General features: G+C 35.7%; 1 pseudogene; it reads right to left on the bottom strand.

Annotated features, from left to right (window-relative positions):
* Positions 1 to 373: 373 nt before the first annotated feature.
* On the bottom strand, positions 374 to 25,196 carry LOC129524478 (H(+)/Cl(-) exchange transporter 3-like; annotated as a pseudogene).
* Positions 25,197 to 26,296: the final 1,100 nt, after the last annotated feature.

The following is a 26,296-nucleotide window of genomic DNA, read 5'->3' as shown; positions in this document are numbered from 1 at the left end:
GAAATTTTAAAAAGGAGCTTTGAGATGATTAGCCCTTGCCATGTCTAATAACAACTATATGAAAGACCGCAAGCAAAAAATGCCCAGCAGAGCCCTTCCTAAATGGCTGACCCAATATCAAGAACAAAATAAGTAGTTACCTTAAGCTGCTAAGTTTTGAGAGTAATTTGTTAAATAGCAACAAATAACATGCTCAACAATATATGCTAAGGAATTATCTTTTTCATTACTTAAACTCAAAAGATAAGTACTTTTTTCAGTCATTTATGAAACAACAACTTCTGTCATTCCACATATGTCTTGAACATGCCAACACTGCTCAAATATCACCTCACATTAGTACTTACCTTGATACCAAAAGTGCATACTGTCATTATGATTTTAAATATGAGTGCCAGGCATTACTGCATTGAGCTGAATATACTCCAATGCCTACTGGATTATCAGGAATGTCATTGACAATTTTACTGGCATTCATGTCATTTCGGTAGTCACAAAGAGAAGAGGATTCCAGGGGACAACAGTCTGTAAAAAACTCTTTGATCAGTTCACTGGTGTTTACCCTAGTGTATGGATTAGGAAAGGCTATCACAGCCATAATGGCTGCAACAATAATGATTTCCAGAATGGGATACTTTCCAAATTTGGTGGACTTGTGTCGATGACACCAGGTACTTGCCCTAATGAAAAAGGCTCCCCAAAGCCCTCCAAATACCCCTAGGAGAATAAAAGGAAACAGCTCAAAAATGTATGATGGTGTGTGATGCTCCACATAAAAAAGGACCAGATGGCTGTTACCAAATGGATTGATGGACCTCAAAACAAATGCAGCCACTAAAGCAGCAAAAAATGATCTCCATAAAGTTTTGAGAGGAAAATAATAGCTAACCAAAAAAAAAGAAAAGAAAAAGTAATGGTATCATTTTATAAGATGTTTCTGATATATTATAAATTGAATGGTAAATATCCTAGCTCTAAATTTTGCTGTAGTTAGAATTTATGCATAATGGATTTTACTGTAATAAGAAAAATTGATGTTATTATTACTTTTGGAGATGGTGATCATCATTACGAATTCACAGTATCAATTTATTATAAATGTCTAATAAATGTTTAGAATATCTAGCACTGTTTTATTTTCAAAATGAGTTTCACATTCATTTTAATCCCTAAACTTTAATCCGTAAAGTCTGGTTAAAGACATCTCAGCTACACTTCAACCTCTGCCTACAAACCACATTTTGGAAACAGTGGTGGAAACAAATTGCATCAGCACTCAGATTTCATTCTGCTATAACTTTCCAGAAGATCATTAAATTAAACTCAATTCAGTTAAGCCAGGTGAGAAACAGCATGCTACTCATCTTACCGCAAACACATACCTTTTAGATCTAAAGTTCAGCTAAAATAAAATTTTAAAAATATATCCATATGTCATCATGTAAAAAATACACATATAACATCCTAAATTCTAGAATATTCTTTGTAGATCATAGCAAATTAATCATTTAAATGCTGTAATGCCACAAATATATATCTCTGATTTTCTTCAATGTATGTCTACTTAGAAGGTTGATTTTACTAAATTATTTGATAATCGTACTTTCATAATTCAAACCTCCCAATCTTGGTAATATATTAGTTTTAATAACTTGACTTCTTAGTAACTTTACACAGATCCTACTGCAATAACTATCACTTCTTTTCTACTACAGCTCAAATATATTTGCGTGACAATCCAGTGGATTTGTTATATGACTACGTAGTTAACTAATACAAAAGCTTCTTGAAACAATACTGCATTTAATTCTTTCTTGCTGCAATGTGTTGAGGATGGATCCATTTAATGTGGATGCAATCATCTAATATGTGATTAATTTTATAATTAACTGAATTGGAAACATTTTGCTGTATCAATTATTAATTCATCTTGAGACAAAGCAAGACTTAACTCTACTTGACTTATGATTAATTCTGCCCATGTTTTCCACCATAGACATTTGTCCCTCTCTTCAAATGTTGTTTCATTAGATCCCCAACAGCACTTTTTGTGGTTGTACTACAATGCCCTAAGGCAAACGCCCTCCTTTAGGTCAGTCATCCAATCGGCAGCAATGTCTATTAATCCGGCCAAGGCCCCTGTAAAAATACATTGGAGATGGTCAAAAAATAAGTCAACTTTTTGGGAGTCGAGAACAATCCAGTTAAAAGGCAAGTGGAAAGCAGGAGACTCCTAAAAAAGGGTCATTTAAGAAGTACATATAAATTTAAGATTTTCAAATTTTAGTTATAAACATTTATTATATTTAAAAACTGTAAAGAGTTATTTTTTACAATAAAATTGCTGCTTTTGTTTGGAATTTTTAAAAGTTACATCATTCAAATTAATTGTGAACCAAAAAACAGCATTGAAAAGATATTGAAATATCTTCAAAAGACAGCTACTTGGCAGAAGGTTCACAAATCTAATTTTCAATCCATAATTAACAGACTTATAAGTGATATCAATTTCATTGAAATTTAATGTTCATTAGAAATAATTATTGAAATTCATAGTATTCCTATTTATAGTTTTTTCTTAAATTACAGAAAACCATATATCAAGATTATTTTACTGTGAGAATATAAAAAATATACAAATTTATGGTCAAATCTGGGTCCTTATTCTTATAGAAAAAGATCAGTGGGTTACATACACAAAGGCCAGAACATTATTATGCATGCCAATTAGGATTATCAGTTATATTACCAATTATATTACCTATATTATATTACCTATATTACCAATTATATTACCTATATCAATTATTTTACCTATATTCTCTACACAAAATTTAATTTTGTGGTCTTCTGAACATAATCTTCCATCATGGAAGCTGAAAGTGATTACAACTGGGCTTAATATTTGTTTTCAGGTCCTCAACAGCTATTTCTTAAAATCTCACACATTGGGACTTTGTGGCCACGCTGTATAGCAGGGTGATGAAGGGGATAGGGTCTGGAACTAGACGGCTTTAATTCAGACCCTGGCTTGGCCACTTGCTAAGTTGTATGACCTTAGTCAGACTAAGTTACTTTTCTTCAGCTTCAGTCCCCTCATCTGTAAAATGGCGATAATGACAGCACTGGTATCATAGGATGCCGTGAGGTTTAAATACAAGTAAACTTTTTAGAACAGTGCACAACACATAGGAAGCACTCCATAAATATTGCCTATTTATTATGGTGTTAACATCAAAAGATACTTTATTGGTCACCTGATCCAAATCACTTATTTTACAGATATAGAAACTGAGCCCAGAAAGATCAACCAAGCTTGATAAACTCTTAAAGTGACAGAGCCAAGACTAGACTTGGAAGTCTCTGCCTCCTAGTTTTATACTTAAGAAGATTTTATTAGTAAAGCACTCCTCAGCAAATGTAAAAAAACAGAAATTATAACAAACTGTCTCTCAGACCACAGTGCAATCAAACTAGAGCTCAGGACTAAGAAACTCACTCAAAACCGCTCAACTACATGGAAACTGAACAACCTGCTCCTGAATGACTACTGGGTACATAATGAAATGAAGGCAGAAATAAAGATGTTCTTTGAAACCAACGAGAACAAAGACACACATACCAGAACCTCTGGGACACATTCAAAGCAGTGGGTAGAGGGAAATTTATAGCACTAAATGCCCACAAGAGAAAGCAGGAAAGATCCAAAATCGACACCCTAACGTTACAATTAAAAGAACTAGAAAAGGAAGAGCAAACACATTCAAAAGCTAGCAGAAGGCAAGAAATAACTAAAATCAGAGCAGAAATGAAGGAAATAGAGACACAAAAACCCTTCAAAAAATTAATGAATCCAGGAGCTAGTTTTTTGAAAAGATCAACAAAACTGATAGACCGCTAGCAAGACTAATAAAGAGGAAAAGAGAGAAGAATCAAATAGATTCAATAAAAAATGATAAAGGGGATATCACCAATGATCCCACAGAAATACAAACTACCATCAGAGAATACTACAAACACCTCTACGCAAATAAACTAGAAAATCTAGAAGAAATGAATAAATTCCTCGACACATACACCCTCCCAAGACTAAACCAGGAAGAAGTTGAATCTCTGAATAGACCAATAACAGGCTCCGAAATTGTGGCAATAATCAATAGCTTACCAACCAAAAAAAGTCCAGGACCAGATGGATTCACAGCCGAATACTACCAGAGTACAAGGAGGAGCTGGTACCATTCCTTCTGAAACTATTCCAATCAATAGAAAAAGAGGGAATCCTCCCTAACTCATTTTATGAGGCCAGCATCATCCTGATACCAAAGCCGGGCACAGACACAACCAAAAAAGAGAATTTTAGACCAATATCCTTGATGAACATTGATGCAAAAATCCTCAATAAAATACTGGCAAACTGAATCCAGCAGCACATCAAAAAGCTTATCCACCATGATCAAGTGGGCTTCATCCCTGGGATGCAAGGCTGGTCCAACATACACAAATCAATAAATGTAATCCAGCATATAAACAGAACCAAAGACAAAAACCACATGATTATCTCAATAGATGCAGAAAAGGCCTTTGACAAAATTCAACAACCTTCATGCTAAAAACTCTCAATAAATTAGGTATTGATGGGACGTATCTCAAAACAATAAGAGCTATCTATGACAAACCCACAGCCAATATCATACCGAATGGGCAAAAACTGGAAGCGTTCCCTTTGAAAACTGGCACAAGACAGGGATGCCCTCTCTCACCACTCCTATTCAACATAGTGTTGCAAGTTCTGGCCAGGGCAATCAGGCAGGAGAAGGAAATAAAGGGTATTCCATTAGGAAAAGAGGAAGTCAAATTGTCACTGTTTGCAGATGACATGATTGTATATCTAGAAAACCCCGTCGTCTTAGCCCAAAATCTCCTTAAGCTGATAAGCAACTTCAGCAGTCTCAGGATACAAAATCAATGTACAAAAATCACAAGCATTCTTATACACCAATAACAGACAAACAGAGAGCCAAATCATGAGTGAACTCCCATTCACAATTGCTTCAAAGAGAATAAAATACCTAGGAATACAACTTACAAGGGATGTGAAGGACCTCTTCAAGGAGAACTATAAACCACTGCTCAAGGAAATAAAAGAGGATACAAACAAATGGAAGAACATTCCATGCTCATGGGTAGGAAGAATCAATATAGTAAAAATGGCCATACTGCCCAAGGCAATTTATAGGTTCAATGCCATCCCCATCAAGCTACCAATGACTTTCTTCACAGAATTGGAAAAAACTACTTTAAAGTTCATATGGAACCAAAAAAGAGCCCGCATCACCAAGTCAATCCTAAGCCAAAAGAACAAAGCTGGAGGCATCACGCTACCTGACTTCAAACTATACTACAAGGCTACAGTAACCAAAACAGCATGGTACTGGTACCAAAACAGAGATATAGATCAGTGGAACAGCACAGAGCCCTCAGAAATATTGCCACATATCTACAACCATCTGATCTTTGACAAACCTGACAAAAACAAGCAATGGGGAAAGGATTCCCTATTTAATAAATGGTGCTGGGAAAACTGGCTGGCCATATGTAGAAAGCTGAAACTGGATCCCTTCCTTACACCTTATACTAAAATTAATTCAAGATGGATTAAAGACTTACATGTTAGACCTAAAACCATAAAAACTCTAGAAGAAAACCTAGGCAATACCATTCAGGACATAGGCATGGTCAAGGACTTCTTGTCTAAAACACCAAAAGCAATGGCAACAAAAGCCAAAATTGACAAATGGGATCTAGTTAAACTAAAGAGCTTCTGCACAGCAAAAGAAACTACCATCTGAGTGAACAGGCAACCTACACAATGGGAGAAAATTTTTGCAACCTACTCATCTGACAAAGGGCTAATATCCAGAATCTACAATGACTTCAAACAAATTTACAAGAAAAAAACAAACAACCCCATCAAAAAGTGGGTGAAGGATATGAACAGACACTTCTCAAAAGAAGACATTTATACAGCCAAAAAACACATGAAAAAATGGTCATCATCACTGGCCATCAGAGAAATGCAAATCAAAACCACAATGAGATACCATCTCACACCAGTTAGAATGGTGATCATTAAAAAGTCAGGAAACAACAGCTGCTGGAGAGGATGTGGAGAAATAGGAACACTTTTACACTGTTGGTGGGACTGTAAACTAGTTCAACCATTGTGGAAGTCAGTGTGGCAATTCCTCAGGGATCTAGAACTAGAAATACCATTTGACCCAGCCATCCCATTACTGGGTATATACCCAAAGGATTATAAATCATGCTGCTATAAAGACACATGCACACGTATGTTTATTGCGGCACTATTCACAATAGCAAAGATTTGGAACCAACCCAAATGTCCAACAATGATAGACTGGATTAAGAAAATGTGGCACATATATACCATGGAATACTATGCAGTCATAAAAAATGATGAGTTCATGTCCTTTGTAGGGACATGGATGAAACTGGAAACCATCATTCTCAGCAAACTATCGCAAGGACAAAAAACCAAATAGCACATGTTCTCACTCATAGGTGGGAACTGAACAATCAGAACACATGGACACAGGAAGGGGAACATCACACTCTGGGGACTGTTGTCAGGTGGGGGGACAAGGGAAGGATAGCATTAGGAGATATACCTAATGCTAAATGACGAGTTAATGGGTGCAGCACACCAACATGGCACAAGTATACATATGTAACAAATCTGCACGTTGCGCACATGTACCCTAAAACTTAAAGTATAATAATAAAAAAAAAGAAGATTTTTTGAAGAAAAGAAACAAATGCTTTTTAAAATCCAATGGTACCTGGAAAAAAATTGAACGGAGGAAGGAGGAACGATTTATACTTCCGTTAACTAAAAAAGGATTGCTTGAAAAATTTTCTTTACCTGGTGCCAATCCTATTAGTGTTACTACTAGCCATTTGTAACCTGACCACGCATCATACAAACTTTTTGTCATTTCCCATGCTGATTCTTTCTTTTTGCTGTTGATCTGAAATTAGAAACGTTTTTGTTTCATTTTTCAAACTATGAATAGAGGCCACAATTCTAGAATCTAGCAATTTTTCTCATTTACCATATATAGAACAGTAATTTCTGAACTAAATAATGGAAAAGGTAAGTTTGAGGCAAAATCACTACATTGTAGACAGTTATTTTACCTGTAAACCAGATGACAAGTCTTTACCCAACATCTGCATTTTATTTTTTATTAAGAAGTTTTTTTCTTTTTATAATTGAGACAGGGCCTTGCTACGTTGGCCAGGCTGGTCTTGAACTTCTGAACTCAAGTGATCTGCCTGTCTCAGACTCCCAAAGTGCTGGGATTACAGGTGTGAGCCACCATACCCAGCCAAGATCTGCATTTTAATAAGAACCTTGAGATTTGAGTGCAAAGGGTCCACAAACTACACAAAATCTGACCTAGATTGTTTTAAATTAAATCAAATTTGAACTTCAGTTGGTACACATAACTATATTTTATATATGTCTTCTGTAAGACAATATGGTTTGAATTGTTTGTCATTCTCTGATCCTAGCAGTTAAGTGGATTATAATGTTCTTTAAAAGATAGGATCTGTGTATAATAATACTATGCCCATAAATACAATGTGTTACAGAATAATCATGAGGACAAAGGGACCCCCTCAAAACTTATAGGCCTTTTAACATGCAGGTTTGGAGAGCGCCGATCCCATTGGTAGAGTCCAGAGGCTCTTTCTTTACTGTGTGAGGCAAAAGTGTCCTCTACTGGATATAGTGTAGGAAGTTAGGAGATTAACAAGAGAGTAAATAGATTTGATCCAGATGAAGATAAGTCTCACCTCTCTTACTAAGAATGTACTTCTAAACCTATCCCTAACTAGTCCACACCTCTTCTGTTCTACTAGGATTGTTGCTTTAAAAAGCCATATTCTCAGCCCAGGACTTCAGTACTCAACTGTTCTGAAGGAGGGCTACAGCTGGAATTCAGTGACCCAGTCTATTTCAAGCAACGGGTCTATTTGAAGTCACAATGCTTCATTAAAATGACACAGTCAGTTCTAATTTGAATGAGGCAATTTTACTCCTTGTACCCTATAAGCAACCAAACACAGATATTATCCATTCTTTAGAAATAGAAATACGTTATTTCTTTCAAAAATAATCACTAAACTCCTGTTGCTTTTCTTCAATAAAAATAAATGTAATATGTAAGAAAACATGATAATATTAAGTCATTTTCAGACTGAGTCACTGCTGTTTTCTTTATATAATTGCTTGCACAGCACCAAAGTCAGGTCACTTAAGTAGTTGCTTGATAGCGTACCAAGTAAAAAAGATATATGTACAGAGAATTCAGTCATCACTTTCCTAACAAAAAATCTGGAAATCATTTAAATGTTCATCAATATAGCATCACATAAATAAATTGCAGAATATCTATGTAATGAAAAATTCTGCAGCAATTACAAAAGAATGAGATAGATGTAGTGTTATGCAGGAAAAGGGCAAGATGGCTGAAAGTATGCTAAAAGACAGGAATATATATTTATATATGCTTATATTTTTAAAAATCAGAAGATAAACCATAAAGTTAAAAATGTAAATCATTACTTTAAGGGGAAGAGGACAACAGGTTGGATGGGACAGAGACAGAAACTAGACTTCTTTGAACATACCTGTTTTGTACATTTAACTTTGGAACCATGGAAATATTTCATATATTTATAAAAAAACAAAACTAAATCTAAAAAGCAAACCTTAAAAATTGAAGTAAAATTAAACAAATCAAAGGTGCATCTAATTGGTAACATAATGATGCAGAAGAAACTATCCCAACGAACTTTACAACAAAGTAATTTGTATGTAAAACTGTGGTGGAATAAATAAAGGATAAGCCAGATATAGTGGCTCACGCCTGTAATCTCTGCACTTTGGAAGGCAAAGGCAGGAGGATTGTTTGAGGCCAGGAGTTTCAGACCAGCCTGGGTAACATAGCAAGACCCAGTGTCTTTAAAAGAAAAAAAAAAAATAGCCAGGCATGGTGGTGTGCACCTGTGGTCCCAGCTAACTGGGAGGCTAGAGGCAGATTACCTAAAATTTTTCAGTAGGCATACTGTTGGTGATGGTGTTGGTACTGTTATTCTGACAATGTCATATGTGTGTATTGTGGGGTAAGTGAAATGACTATGTTTGTGATGTTCAGATTTTTGGCAAGACTTAAAGGAAATGAAGATTTAAGAACTAGAGGTTTAGCCCTATAGTTATGAATTTAAACTAGAAGAGTCATATAAACTTAGGAGGCTAGAAACAATAGCCAACCCAGAAGCAACAAGTACCACCTAGTGCCCAGATTGTACCTATATTATATTTTCCTTCAATGGAATCAGAGCTCCTTGGAGAAATGGCTGATTCCAGGTTTGCTGCAGGAAATGTCTACGATGAATTAGGATTAGTATTAGAATGATCTAAGAGCATGACAAAGGACACAGCAAACTAAATAAGCTCCCACTAATCTAAAACGGAATAACATGAACATCAATAACTATAATAACTGTGATGATTAAAACACAAATATACTTAAATCCATGAGTCCACGAAGACACAGAAACAACAACCAAACAAGTAAAAAATCTCATTGGTCAACTTTGAGGATGCTAAGGAACCTAGTATTTCAAGATTTCTCCCTTTCCTGTACCATCTGTACTTCAGGGAATCCAAATAGATGAGGTGGGGTAAACTCTCTATAGAAATATGCAAGCCAATAAATAAAATAGGAACAACAATTAAACTGCAACCATTTTGTAAAATACTGAAATGGTAATATTTGAAATTACAGTATGTCAATTTGCTTCAAATAATCTGGGGTAGGAAGGATACAAGTATAACAGAAGTTCACGGAACAAAAGAATTACGTTTGTTATATGTACTGACATAGAAAGACTTTAAAATTTAACGTAGGCCAGGCACAGTGGCTCCCACCTATAATCCCAGCACTTTGGAAGGCCGAGACAGGTAGATCACTTGAGGCCAGGAGTTTGAGACCAGCCTGGCCAACATGGCGAAACCCCATCTCTACTGAAACTACAAAAATTAGCCAGGTGTGGTGGCACATACCTGTAATCCCAGCTACTTGGGAGGCTGAAGCATGAGAATTGCTTGAGCCTGGAAGGCAGAGGTTGCAGTGAGTTGACATCACACCACTGCACTTCAGCCTGGGTGACAGAGCGAGACTCCGCTCAAAAAAAAAAAAGAATGTTTAAAGAACAATAGTGAGAATATAAATGTATGGAATTTTCTGGCTTTAAAAAATTTTGTTTATATAAGCATGGATCAAAATATCGAAAAATATTTGATTGGTCTAGATGATTAATAAAATTAGCTAGGATACATGTTGGCTACTTCATATGTTGCTATACTATTTGCAATACTTTCAAAGACTGTAGACTAACCATTAACAGACTCAGAGAAAAAAGTTTTTTTGTTTTGAAGGGTGACAGGGTCTTGCTCTATCATCCAGGTTGGAGGGAAGTGATGCAATCATAACTCACTGTAACCTCGAACTCCCAGGCTCAAGGGATCCTCCTGCCTCAGCTTCCTGAGTAGCTAGGACTACACGCGCAAGACACTATACCCAGCTAATTTTTGTTTTTTGTGTAGAGATAGAGTCTCCATATTTGCCCAGACTGGTCTCAAACTCCTGGGATCCAGCGATCCTCTGCCTCAGCCTTCCAAAGCACTGGGATTACAGGCATGAGCCACTATGACCAGCCTGTTTTGGTTTCCTTTGGTCTCAGTTTTCTCTAAAATTTTATGAATATAGTGTCATGGATATTCTCCAGGTACTTTAAAACATATTTAAATCCCAACTGTATTTACCTAATGATCATACAAGACACAGGATTTATAGTGTGTCTGAGCTAGGCACTTTGGATGAAAATAGTGATTTTCAAAGTACAGTCCACAGACACCTTGGAGGATCCCTGAAAACTTTTCACACTATAAATCCTGTGTCTTGTATGATCATTAGGTAAATACAGTCATACTTAGAAGTATACATTCAGAGACATTATCAGTATTCAGGCTGGCATTTAAGTGTATTTTAAAGTGTGGTACCTGGAGAGTATCCATGATACTATGTTCATAAAATTTTAGAGAAAACTGAGACCAAAGGAAACCAAAACAGGCTGGTCATGGTGGCTCACTGCTGTAATCCTAGTACTCTGGAAGACTGAGGCAGAGGATTGCTGGATAATACTGTTTACAAAATAATACAAGACATTGTGTGCCTTTTTCACTGTGTTAACATTTTTACTGAAAATGCAAAACCAATGGCAAAACTGCTGGCTCCTTAGTAAAAATGAGGCAGTGGCACTCAAATGTACTGGCAGTCATTACATTCTTGACTGCCATGCTTCCCAGTAAAATTAAATAAATAAATAAAATGCCAGTTTCAAATAAGAGCATCTTTGATGAAGGAGTAAAAATTGCTACACCTCAATCACTGAGTATTTTTAATATTTTGTGTGATGAGAAAAGAACTATGCATAAGTAACTATGCAAAACTATACACGTCTGCTGCATATGGAAGCATGAGGTTATGTCCTAAATAAAAGCACTTGTATAATTTATTTGAGTTGCAAAATAAACTAGACACTTACATGGAATACCATTTTTACTTGAAAGAGTGACACCAAATTATGGTTTTTCAAATTTGGGAATTTGACAGGTATTTTCTCAATAACGAAACCAAGTAATCCTGTCCTTTTTAAGTAAAATAAATGTGTATTTGTTTCCAATGATAGAATTTGAGCTCTCCAGTAGAAATTAGAATTTTAGGAAACTTGTATCTATCACTGTGAGGATGATAGGTTCCCAATACTTACAGACTTTTCTGAAGAGATCAAAGGTAAAATTAACAAATGTGATTTTTAAAATATTGTATTATACAACAAAGGTGTCAACATTTAAAAGATCCACATAAATCAGTGAATCAATAATTTCCACATGATCATTGCATAATGTTACAAAATCATATATTCCAAGTTCAAGGTTCAAAATCAATGGATTTTAATGTAACAGGAGACAAAGTTCATTGGTGCAGTTTCAAAGTACACCTTACAACTAATCTTTAAGAAATGAACGCTTGTCACTTTAGTGTAGTATCAAAGAAGAATATTTGCAATAATCTTAAGACTATTAAAATACTCATAGCTTTTCCAACTGTATTATCTGTGTATAAGGCTGAATTTTCTTCATAAACTTCCATAAAAGCAACATATAACATATTGAATGCGAAAGCAGATATGAGAATCCAGCAGTGTTTTATTAAGCCAGACAACAATGAGATTTATAGCAAATGTAGCGCAATGTCATTCTCTCACTAAATATTTTTTGAAAATATATTTTTGTAAAAATGTTATTTATGTTAACATGTAATGGGTTTTGTTACTGTTATTTTAAAATGAATTAGTTTTTTTAAAAAGTCCTCAGTTTTAGTGTCTAATATGGTAAATATCTGTTGATAAAAACCATATAAACCAAGGCTCCTTGGGGGTCTTCAATATTTTTAAAGAGTTTCAAGGGGATCTGACACGAAAAAGTTTAAGAATCACTGGATTAAAGCACTGATTTTATGTACTGTATTTTTACATATGCCCTAAAGGTATATATCATCTGATAAATCTCAGAAGCTGCACCTTTCATAAATAATGTAATGTAATTTCAATTTCAGGTTTCACACACGTATACATTAATATGGAAGCTTATAATTAATTTGTGTAAATAGTCATTTTCATTGACAAGTAAATTTCCAATACCAAAATTATGTAGGGCCTTTTGAGATTTCGAATTTTATTTTTCAAAAAGATTTTCTACTTTGGGAGGCTGAGGTCAGCGAATCACTTGAGGCCAGGAGTTTGAGACTAGCTGGCCAACATGGTGAAACCCCATCTCTGCTAAAAATACTAAAAGTAGCTTGGCATGATGGCACACACCTGTAATTCCAGCTACTTGGGAGGCTGAGTATAAGAATCGCTTGAACCTGGGAGGCAGAGGTTGCACTGGGCCAAGACTACACCACTGCACTCCAGCCTGGGCAACAGAATGAGACTTGGTCTCAAAAAATATACACATTTTTTGTTTTTTAAAAAATGTATTTTGTATAAAAACTAGCCAGGCATGGTGATGCACGTCTGTAGTCCCAGCTACTCAGGAGACTGAGGCAGGAGAATTGCTTGAACCCAGGCGGCGGAGGTTGCAGTCAGCCAAGATCACGCCACTGCACTCCAGCCTGGGCAAATGAGACAAGAAAGAAAGAAAGAATGAAAGAACGAAAGGAAGGAAGGAAGGATGGATGGAAGGAAGGAAGGAAGGAAGAAAGGAAGGAAGGAAGAGAGGGAGGGAGGGAGGAAGGGAAGATTGATTTTGGATTACATTAGCAGTAGGTCACGACCACAAACAAAAAGGATCCAGAAATTGTATTTTTCTATGTTAAAGGCATTTTTTTAAAAAATACTTAGTGAATCATTACAACACTCAGTAAGCTTTATTTGGGATCCACGCTGAGAAATATCTCAGAATCGAATACTGGAAAAGGGGATAAAAGAAAACAGTAAAACCCCACAAAACTATGAGTAGATTTCTTCTTTTTCAATAGGTAAGAGTTATGCAATGAGTTTCCTTTTTTTGCCTTAGCTTCTGGGCTGCTCAGAATCAAAAATCATGCTGACCTCCATATCTTGAACTGGGCTTTTTCTTTCCCCCAACTCCTGTGCTGTATTTTTCCCTTTCCCTTTCCTTCTTATTTTGTCTTCTTACTGTATTTCCTTGTTTTTTAGCTACCTGAAATCCTTTCTGGAAATATATGGGGTATAAGTAAACTAAAAAAATTTAACACAGAAAAAGAAAAAAACATGTACCACCAATGAAATGTAGACATTTACTTATATTAAATGTAAACATATTTTGGCAGCCTGAGATCATTGGCAGAAATACATTATTAAATGATCTAATTATGCACTATATTTTTTAAAATTACTAAAAACACTTACCCATCTATGCCTTTCTCTGTCTTTACATTTTTCTTGCACCCAGTCAATAGTATGGAAATCATCATATGTACCAACACCTGGAATTGGTTCATCCAAAAGATCCAGTAAATGTGTAGAACTGTTAATGCTGCCTCCATTTGTCATTGTATAATGAGTTCCTACAGAGGAAAAAAGGAAAGATGAATATGTTTTAGAAGAGACAATAGTGAGCTATGTGACCTGAGAAGTTCATTAAGTCATACAGAAATAACATCACTTGAAATCATTTCAATTAGAGAAAAATGTTAAGAAAAATTATCCAAAACCTGGAAATAAGGCCAAAAGATTATGACATGTCCCTTTAAAGTCAAACCCAAATATCAACAATTAGCCTGCATAATAGTCACCTAATGCTCTGGAAAATTTTAAATGACTATTTACTACTGATTAGGAAATAGATTCTGTATAGAAAATGATTTGTAAAAGATAAATTGAAAATAGTAATTTTTATCTGCTAAAATGCAAATGAATTCTGTCCAGTAGAAAAAATAACCCTTAGAGTTGTGGTTTTGTTTGTTTTTGCCCTGTAAGAATTTGCTTTCTTTCACTGATGATATACACTTAGTCTCATACACGCTCCTCTCAATCAGCCTTGTCATCAGGCTGCTTCCCTCACTAGAGTAAAATAAATCTTGGCTCATGTTCACTATATATCTTATATGAGTATCACAGACTTGAGAAATGTATCAGGAAGGACATTAAAAGACAACTGAAGAAAAAGAAGTACAAGTGGCTTTTAAATATGAAAATAAGCTCAATCTAACACATAAAAAGAAATGCAAATCAAATCAACAATATCATTTTCCTCTATCAGATTAGTAAAGATAAAGTGTGTGAAGGCATGAATTTAGCAAAGCTATAAAGAAAGAGGCCCTATCACAAAATTAGTAGTTTAAATATGAACTGGAATAATCCCTTTGAGAAGGTAAAAATTAACAAAATTTAATATACACAGATGCTCTTCAATCTAGCAAGTTCACTTCTAGGTATTTTTCTTGCAGCTACACTTGCATAAATCCTTGAATAAATCCATAAATTATGCACAATGTGGGCAGAACATCTTACTATGTGCTATAGAAAGAAAACAAAAACATATTAATGCCAAAGTGTTTATAATCTAAAACGGGTTGGCAAAGAGCTAGAGTAAATATTTTAGGCTTTGGATGCCACACGGTTGCAACAACTCAATTCTGCCATAGTAGCACAAAAGAAATCATAGATAATATGTACATGAATGAGTCTGAATGTGTTCCAATAAAACTTTATTTACAGAACAGGTGAAGGACAGGATTTGGCACAGGGCTTGTAGTCTGTCAATCCCTGATCTAAAGTCTATACAGCAGACTTTACAACTGAAGACTTTATTAAGAATTTTTTTTGTATAAACAGCACTTTTCTATACAGTGTCGGAGATACAAAGATAATAAAAAAAAAACTGTCCCTGACTTCCAGGTGCAATATAATATTTTTATAATGTAACAAATTATATTTCAAAACAAAGTTTAAATATTGAAGTTCCCAGGTTCCAATATTCTTTGACTACCATTTTAGTCATCTTACCCATATTTAATTTGTTAAAAAGAAAGAAATCTTGGGACTGTAGTACCTGAAACTAGGTGGGATTAATCTAAGAAAATTTCCTTAAAAAATATGAATTTTAAATTGAAATTTGAAATAAATTAGGCTATGGTTTTACAATGAGAATTATACCTATACATGCCATGTTAGATATGCTTAATACCTATTTCTGAAAGAAGAAACAAATGATATGAGTATAGTCTGTAAAAGAAAATTTATATTACTGTTAGAAAAAGAGATTTTGGGCCAGCCACAGTGGCTCATGCCTGTAATCCCAGCATTTTGGAAGGCTGAGATGGGTGGATTGCTTGAGCTCAGGAATTTGAAAACAGCTTGGGCAACATGGCAAAACTCCGTCTCTACTAAAAATACAAAAGAAAAGTTGGACATGGTGGTATGTGCCTGTAGTCCCAGCTACTCAGTAGGCTAAGTTGGGAGAATTGCTTGAGCCCAGGTCAGTCGAGGTTGCAGTTAGCCATGATAGTGCTACTGCATTTCAACCTAGGCCACAGAGCAAGATGCTGAGGAAAGGAAAGGAGAGGGGAGGGGAGAGGAGGGGAGAGGAGGGGGAGGGGAGGGGGGAGGGGAGGGGAGAGGAGATAGGAGGGGAGGGGAGGGGAGGGGGGAGGGGAGGGGAGAGGACATGGGAGGGGAGGGGAGGGGAAGGAAAGGAAAGGAAAAGAAAACAGTTTAGAGTGTAAAAACAGGCTTGGTAAGAAATATGATAATCCCGAGTGATTATTATTAGACTTCACAGTGGAAGTAGAGATACTAGCATTTTGGGAGGCGATTTGGAAATACCTATCAAAATATCAGGATTCTACTTCTAGGAATTAATGCCACAAGTGAAGAAAAGCTTAAATATTTTATTGAAACATTATTTGTAATACTGAAAAATTCAAACCAATGTAAATGTCTCATCTATTTGTAATGAATTAAATTATGTACATTTATGCAATTGAATATAATGCAGCAGTTAAAAAGAATAAGGTTGATCAATATATAGTGATACAAAAAGCTGGCTACAATATATTGCAGTTTTTTAAAAAGGGCCAGGTGTAGATCAGTATTTTAATACGCAAATTACTGTGTAAAATTTATTTTGGCTTAAAAATTATGCTTCATGTTCTAACCCAATGCAGGGAAGCTAACAGCCTTGAAAAAAGGTTAGACAAATTGCTAACTAGAATAACCAGTGTAGAGAACATAAATGACCTGATGGAGCTGAAAAACACAGCACAAGAACATGAAGCAAGTGTCAATAGCCGAATCAATCAAGTGGAAGAAAGGGTATCAGTGATTGAAGATCAACTTAATGAAATAAAGCAAGAAGACAAGATTGGAGAAAAAAGAATAAAAAGGAATGAACAAAGTCTCCAAGAAATATGGGACTATGTAAAAAGACCAAACCTACGTTTGACTGATGTACCTGAAAGTGATGGGGACAATGGAACGAAGTTGGAAAACACTCTTCAGGATATTATCTAGGAGAACTTTCCCAACCTAGAAAGACAGACCAACATTCAAATTCAGGAAATACAGAGAACACCACAAAGATATTCCTCGAGAAGAGCAACCCCAAGACACATAATCATCAGATTCGCTAAGGTTGAAATGAAGAAAAAAATGTTAAGGGCAGCCAGAGAGAAAGGTCGGGTTACCCACAAAGGGAACCCATCAGACTAACAGCAGATCTCTCAGCAGAAACCCTACAAGCCAGGAGAGAGTGGGGGCCAATATTTAACATTCTTAAAAAACTTTCAATCCAGGATTTCAATCCAAACTAAGCTTCATAAGTGAAGGAGAAATAAAATCCTTTACAGACAAGCACATGCTGAGAGATTTGGCCACCACCAGGCTTGCCCTACAAGAGCTCCTGAAGGAAGCTCTAAACATGGAAAGGAACAACTGGTACCACTCACTGCAAAAACATACCAAATTGTAAAGTCCATCGACACTATGAAGAAACTGCATCAACTAATGGGCAAAACAACCAGCTAGCATCATAATGACAAGATTAAATTCACACGTAACAATATTAACCTTAAATGCAAATGGGCTAAATGCCCCAATTAAAAGACACAGACTGGCAAATTGGATAAAGAGTCAAGACCCATCAGTGTGCTGTGTTCAGGAGACCCATTTCACATGCAAAGACACATACTTGCTCAAAAAAAAGGGATGGAGGAATATTTACCAAGCAAATGGAAAGCACAAAAAAAGCAGGAGCTGCAATCCTTATCTCTGCTAAAACAGACTTTAAACCAACAAAGATCAAAAGAGACAAAGGAGGGCATTACATAATGGTAAAGGGATCAATGCAACAAGAAGGGCTAACTATCCTAAATATATACGCACCCAATACAGGAGCACCCAAATTCATAAAGTGGGTTCTTAGAGACCTACAAAGAGACTCCCACACAATACCAGTGGGAGACTTTAACACACCACTGTCATTATTAGACAGATCAATGAGACAGAAAATTAACAAGGATATTCAGGCCTTGAACTCAGCTCTGGACCAAGTGGACCAAATAGACATCTATAGAACTCTCCAACCCAAATCAACAGAATATACATTCTTCTCAGCACCTCACTGCACTTATTCTAAAATTGACCACAAAATTGGAAGTAAAACACTCCTCAGCAAATGCAAAAGAACGGAAATCATAACAAACAGTCTCTCGGACCACAGTGCAATCAAATTAGAACTCAGGATTAAGAAACTCACTCAAAACTGAACAACTACGTGGAAACCGAACAACCTGCTCCTGAATGACTACTGGGTAAATAACGAAATGATGGCAGAAATAAAGATGTCCTTTGAAACCAAGGAGAACAAAGACACACTGTACTAGAATCTCTGGGACCCATTTAAACCAATGTGTAGAGAGAAATTTATAGCACTAAATGCCCACAACAGAAAGCAGGAAAGATCTAAAATTGACACCCTAACATCAAAATTAAAAGAACTAGAGAAGCAACAGCAAACAAATTCAAAAGCTAGCAGAAGACAAGAAATAACTAAGATCAGAGCAGAACTGAAGGAGATAGAAACAAAAAAAACCTTTCAAAAAATCAATGAATCCAGGAGCTGGTTTTTTGAAAAGATCAACAAAATAGATAGACCACTAGCCAGACTAATAAGAAAAGAGAGAAGAATCAAATAGATGCAATGAAAAATGATATATGGGTTATCACCACTGATCCCACAGAAATACAAACTACCATCAGAGAATACTATAAACACCTCTATGCAAATAAACTAGAAAACCTACAAGAAATGGATAAATTCCTGGACACATACACCCTCCCAAGTCTAAATCAGGAAGAAGTCAAATCCCTGAATAGACCAATAACAAGTTCTGAAATTGAGGCAGTAATTAATAGCCTACCAACCAAAAAAGTCCAGGACCAGACAGATTCACAGCTGAATTCTACCAGAGGTACAAAGAAGAGTTGGTATCATTCCTTCTGAAACTATTCCAAAAATAGAAAAAGAGGGAATCCTCACTAATTCATTTTATGAGGCCAGCATGATACCAAACCAAAACCTGGCAGAGACACAATAAAAGAAAAAAAAAATTTTCAGGCCAATATCCCTGATGAACATCGATGCGAAAATCCTCAATAAAATACTGGCAAACTGAATCCAGCAGCACATCAAAAAGCTTATCCACCACTATCAAGTCAGCTTCATCCCTGGGATGACGCTACCTGACTTCAAACATATGCAAATCAATAAATGCAATCCATCACATAAGAAGAACCAATGACAAAAACCACATGATTATCTCAATAAATGCAGAAAAGGCCTTCGACAAAATTCAACACCCCTTCATGCTAAAAACTCTCAATAAACTAGGTATTGATGGAATGTATCTCAAAATAATAAGAGTTATTTATGACAAACCCACAGCCAATATCATACTGAATGGGCAAAAACTGGAAGCATTCCTTTTGAAAGCTGGCACAAGACAAGGATGCCTTCTTTCACCACTCCTATTCAACATAGTATTGGAAGTTCTGGCCAGGGCAATCAGGCAAGAGAAAGAAATAAAGGTTTTCAAATAGGGAGAGAGGAAGTCAAACCGTGTCTGTTTGCAGATGACATGATTGTATATTTAGAAAACCCCATCATCTCAGCCCAAAATCTCCTTAAGCTGATAAGCAACTTCAGCAAAGTCTCAAGATGAAAAATCAATGTGCAAAAATGACAAGCATTCCTACACACCAATAAGAGACAAATACGGAGCCAAATCATGAGTGAACTCCCATTCACAATCGCTTCAAAGAGAATAAAATACCTAGTAATCCAACTTACAAGGGATGTGAAGGACCTCTTCAAGAACTACAAACCACTGCCCAAGGAAATAAGAGAGGACACAAACAAATGGAAAAATATTCCATGCTCATGGATAGGAAGAATCAATATCATGAAAACGGCCATACTGCCTAAAGTAATTTATAGATTCAATGCCATCCCCATCAAGCTACCAATGACTTTCTTCACAGAACTGGAAAAAACTACTTTAAAGTTCATATGGAACCAAAACAGAGCCCGCATAGCCAAGACAATCCTAAGTAAAAAGAACAAAGCTGAAGGCATCATGCTACCTGACTTCAAACTATATATACTACAAGCCTACAATAACCAAAACAGCATGGTACTGGTACCAAAATAGATATATAGACCAATGGAACAGAACAGGGGCCTCAGAAATAACACCACACATCTACAACCATCTGATCTTTAACAAACCTGATACAAACAAGCAATGGGGAAAAGATTCCCTATGTAATGGATGGTGTTGGGAAAACTGGCTAGCCATATGCAGAAAACTGAAACTGGATCCCTTCCTTACACCTTATACAAAAAATCAACGCAAGATGTATTAAAGACTTAAACTTAAGACCTAAAATCATGAAAATCCTAGAAGAAAACCTGGGCAATACCATTCAGGACATAGGCATGGACAAAGACTTCATGACTAAAACACGAAAAGCAATGGCAACACAAGCCAAAATGGACAAATGGGATCTAATTAAACTAAAGAGCTTCTGCACAGCAAAAGAAACTATCATCAGAGTGAATAGGCAACCTACAGAATGGGAGAAAATTTTTGCAATCCATCCATCTGACAAAGGTCTAATATCCAAAATCTACAAAAGAACTTAAATTTACAAGAAAAAAATGAATAACCCCATCAAAAAGTGGGCAAAGGATACGAACAGACACTTCTCAAAAGGAGACATTTATGTGGCCAAGAAACATATGAAAAAACTAATTCTTAATAGCCAAAACTTCTGAATTCAAAAGATGGGTCTCCGGGTTTCAAAAAGCTTTAAGTAAACAGGCTTAGAGTTTCTGCAATAAGCCAGATGAAGAACCAATTTTACCTAACTACATGAGGATTGCTGGGGAGGGGGGAAAAGGGAATCAAGTCAACAAGAGAGTTAGAACGGTTAAACTGGTGACTGGCTTCAGTCTTTTATGTTGTCTATAAGTGACATATAGGTAAGATCATACTAGCTACACTTAAATGTTGATTTTTTTCATTCATACTTTCTAAAAATTATTTCACATTATTAGATGCACATACACAACATTTTCAATGACTTCAGATTACCATATTTGTCATAACATACTATAATTCATTCATTCTACTTTATTTTTTTTAGAGATGGGGTCTTGCTCTGCCTCCTAGGCTGGAATGCAGTGGTGCAATCCTAGCTCACTGACTGACTGTAGCCCTGAGCCTAGGCTCAAGCAATCATCCTGCCTCAGCCTCCCAAGTAGTTGGGACTGCAGGTGAGCACCACCACACCTGGCTACATACTACAATTTAAGCAAATCTTCAGGTTGGTTTGCCATTATGAACATTATCTAACATGGGTATCTGCTTAGCCATCCTCTTTTCCAATTAATTTTTATGATTTTAAGCCTTTTTTTTATTCTCAACTTTTTCCCCAACCCAACTACCAGATATTCAATACTAATAACCAGGTATATTTCCCAACTTAAAATAATTATATTATCCATTTATTATTCTCACATTCAGGTTATTATTTATGTAATGGAACTTGATTGTTTTTGCCAGCTTGGTATCTGCTTCCTCTTCTTTCTATAACAGAACCCAATTATTTTAAGGAAACTTCTGTCTCTCAGTGCATGCAGTCCTGGTGAAGGTATCAGTCAAGGTACCTTCCCCTCCCCAGCTAAAGAAAATGCACAGATCCAAGTTAGACCAATCAAACTCTGGCTACTGGAAATGTAAATCTTGAGCACAGTGATAATCAGAACCAATTAATTTTAACAACTGAACCTTCAAGAGGACATAGGATAGTTCCTGCTACCTAAATACCCAGCTCTTGGATTAGAAAGTATGACTTGAAAGTTAGTAGCTCCCAAGTTTAAAACAAAAAAAAAAAAAAAAATCAAAAACTTTTTTGGAGGGCTTCCTACCAGATGCCAGGACTAACATTCTGCTACCTAACTGTACTATCGCCTGGCTGAAAAACAGTAACAAAAAAGACTGGAAAAAAAAAGATCACTTGTCTTCCAGGTGGCCTAGCAGAGAAATTTCATGACTTTAATGCACTTTGAGGGCATAAAGAGTCAAATTTCAGCCCTGCCTCCCATTAGTTCTCTGACCCAGCACAAGTTATTTATTAGCCTCTTTGAGTACCTTGGTTTTGTTACCCACTTCTACTAGAGTATGGTATGTGGACTGGAGATAAATTATGTAAAACATTTAATACTATACCTGACAAATAGTAGGAAAACAATAAACACAAGCTATTATTTCTGCTCAAATATTTGGGTATTTAACATTTCATCAGGAAAGCCAGGTGTGGTGGTACACACCTGTAGTCCCAGACAATCAGGAGGCTGTGGCAGAAGGCTGTGTCATTTGAGCCCAGGAGTTCAAGGCCAGCCTGGTAAACATAGTGAGACCTCATCTCTATTAAAAAAAAAAAAAAAAAAAACCCAAACTTCAGCAAGCTGCATTACATTACTCATATGACTAAGTTATAATACCGCTTAACCAAAAGACTAACAATATTACAAAGAAAGAAAAAAAATGTCTGGCCAGGCACGGTGGCTAACGCCTGTAGTCTCAGCACTTTGGGAGGCCAAGGTGGGCAGATGCAGGCTTCAAGAGCAGCCTGGCCAATATGGCCAATATTGTGAAACCTTGTTGCTACTAAAAATACGAAAATTAGCTGGATATATTGGCACATGCCTGTAGTCTCAGCTACTCGGGAGGCTGAGGCAGGAGAATTGCTTGAACCCAGGAGGCAGAGTTTGCAGTAAGCCGAGATTGTGCCACTGCACTCCAGCCTGAGCGACAGAGCGAGATTCCATCTCAAAAAAAAAAAAAAAAAAAAGTCTTACAAATTTGGACAATGAGTTCTTCTACAACTGTATATTGAGCAAAAATCTATATTTTTAACAGATAACTTAATTCATTATTCCTGGTATGGACACAGAAACAAATTCCTAAAATGCATGGTGAATGACAAAGATTTCCATAATGGACATTTCATAATTCAGATATCACCAATACTGAAATATCTCCAGCAAGCAGGAAAAAGTATCCAATTGATGAATTAAAACTGGTTTGTAACTTTCTTGCAAAAATAACTCTACTAAGAAGACTGTTTTGCCTTGTTTTATTTTTCCAGAGACAGAGAACTTTATAAAGATCAAGCCCACCTGTGGAAATAGAAATCCATTATTTCTTAATATGTGTATTCTAAACAAAAAGACTTAAATTTACCTGTAGGAAAATCATTTAAAATTATTCATCATTCTTTTTCCAACTGAGTGACAGCAGTTAAAAAGAAAAAAAAATATTCATTATTCTTTAAAGAAATATTTTTCTAGTGAGGAAAGAATAGTCTGAACAAATGACGCTGGGACAACCGGGTATCTACATGCAAAAGAATGAAATTGTACCCCTACCTCACACCACATATGAAAATTAACTCAAAATGAATCCTAGATCTAAAGAGCTAAAACTACAAAATACAGGAGTAAATCTCTGTGATCCTGAGTTAGGCATTAGTTTTTTAGATATGACACCAAAGCACAAGAGACAAAAGAAAAAATAGATAAACTGGACTACATCAGAATTAAAATAATCTTTCCCATGCAGAGGCCACTGTTATCTAGCTCATGTCTAATAATAACAGTAAGGACAACTCTTTTTAATTAAGTAACTTAATGTGTGCCAGACATTGTTCTCAGGACATTACATGTATTAGTTCATATAATCCTCACAACAACACAATGAGACAGGTATTATTATCTCTGCTTTCTAAATTTGGAAAACAAAGTGTATTAGTTCATATAATCCTCACAACAACACAGTGAGACAGGTATTATTATCTCTGCTTTCTAAATTTGGAAAACAAAGTGCAGAGAGTTAAAGCAAGCCCCAGGTCACACAGCTAGCAAGTAGTAGAACAGTGATTCAAACTCTGGCACTGCGATTCTCAAGTCACTTCTCACCACTATGCATTAGTGCCTAAAAAATAATTTCATTGTTGATTTACATGTATACTTTAAGAAATGTGGACAACCTTCTCTCAGAGTAGGTTAAGAACTATTACGTGATGCCTTCTCCCAAACACATATGTATATGCACTTAGCCTGTGGACAATGAATTCAATCCTACCCTTAACCATCACCATCCCTCTTTGCCTTTGGTTCCAGTCCACTTGTTCCTGTATTACTTAAAATGCTGCAATAGAAAACTGCAGAAGTGGTGAGCACTGCTTTGCTCCCGGCACTCACATCCTTATGCTTTGGCACAAGTTTATGATAAGAGTGCATCCCCATTCTCACCCTCAGTTGTTCCAGGCAACTCATGCCACAAGAAGCATACCTTTACCCCAGGTGTACATACAAACTCGTTTTCAAACTTCCTTTTTAGCTTTTGAAATGTTTTTCAAAAAAAATTGAAAAATGTTTCTCACTGACATAGTATATAGATATGTACTTAAATAAAACCAAAGTTTAGTAAACAATATTTACTACTTGGTATATACTGATATTTTACTTTGTTTTTTTAATCTTTCCTTTTAAAATACTGGTCACAATTCAATTGGTTTCATGATCAACATGTTAAAACTTGAAGTTTGACAAACACTGAACTAGAAAAATACAGGCATTAATAAAATTGTCTGTTTTCCCATAAATACAAATATAAATTTACCCAGAAGCTTTTCACATATATTTGCTGAACTGAACTTAATAAAAAAAAAAAACACACAACCTTAGTTGCTGCACCTTAAACTGAGCTTATTAGTAAATATCACAGTGATATTTGAAGGAGCCTAAGTCTTTTCTCAAAGGGGTGCATCCAAATAAGAGTTTTACATAAAAAATGATGCATACAGTTATTTAATAAGAGTTACTAATTACCTCTGTGGTCAATCTCTAAAGATGTGAAATAGTGGTCCTTGTCATTTAAGTTCATAACGCAGATTACTATTACATAAGACACACACAAAACATATGAACCTTTTTTTAAAAAAATTATGGAAGGAAGAAGGCAGAAATCCAAAATACTACATACTCCCTCACAAGCTAATTGCTTCTGTATGTTAAGAGCAGGAAGTCTAGCCCCCAATTTTTTTTTTTCTCCCTCCATGACCTTACTGATAAGAAGTGGCCATCCCGGTAATGGAGGGGAAAGTAAATGTTATAAATTGATAGCGGAAATTCCAGAATGTCGGTGGACTCCAAATCCAAGATTAAAAAGGTAATGGCAAGAATAGTGCTTCACATTTAGCAGGTGGTCAATTAAATCTCTACTGGGTAAATGAATTGTATAAAAAAAGCATACGCTATTAAAATTTGTTCAGCCATTCAGTCATATTTAGCTGTCTAAACTGCAAAGACTTGTAAGTTAGTACCAAATCCCAAAGAAGTTTACCAAAGTTACACAACCAGGCAGCAGCAATGCTAAGCCCATTACTCAATTCACTGTTTTCTTTTCTGTTCTGTTGCCACCTCAAAATAAAAAAACACATCCTTCGTTAGAGATGATAAAGTGGATATTAAGACATCTATGTAATTGGAAACAAGTTCCACATTCAATTATTACCTCTGCATATAAGATAAGCTGTATAGTACATGAATAAAAAGATTTATTAAAGTTGCTAAATTTCATATTTAATAAATTTAAAATTTTATTAGAGAAATCAGAGTAAATCCATTTTATTACCTAATTAAAGTTGTAAAGGGCTACAAAGAAACTAGAAATTAAACATATGTTAATTTAAAAACAAGAAACAAAACCTTAAAGTACAATTTAAGCTACGAGTCTCCTGTATAAACACAAGGCAGAGACCTCGATGCTGGGAAAATAGCCAAAATTACAAACTTAATCAATGTGGCAGGAAATCTGTTCACACTTTGAAATCTTGATACAAAGCATTTCTGACAAGCCATGAGATGGCATAAAATTAAATTATAATTATAATCGTAAGTTCTTCTATTTCCTATGTTCTTACGATGGTTAGAACTTACGATTATAACAATACTGAAGTATCAGATATTTTTAGAAAATCAAGC

Source organism: Gorilla gorilla, chromosome 13, assembly GCF_029281585.2.
Source record: "Gorilla gorilla gorilla isolate KB3781 chromosome 13, NHGRI_mGorGor1-v2.1_pri, whole genome shotgun sequence".
NCBI lineage: Eukaryota > Metazoa > Chordata > Mammalia > Primates > Hominidae > Gorilla > Gorilla gorilla.
The sequence above is the reverse complement of the archived record's forward strand: the minus strand, read 5'-3'. Positions and strand labels throughout refer to the sequence as shown.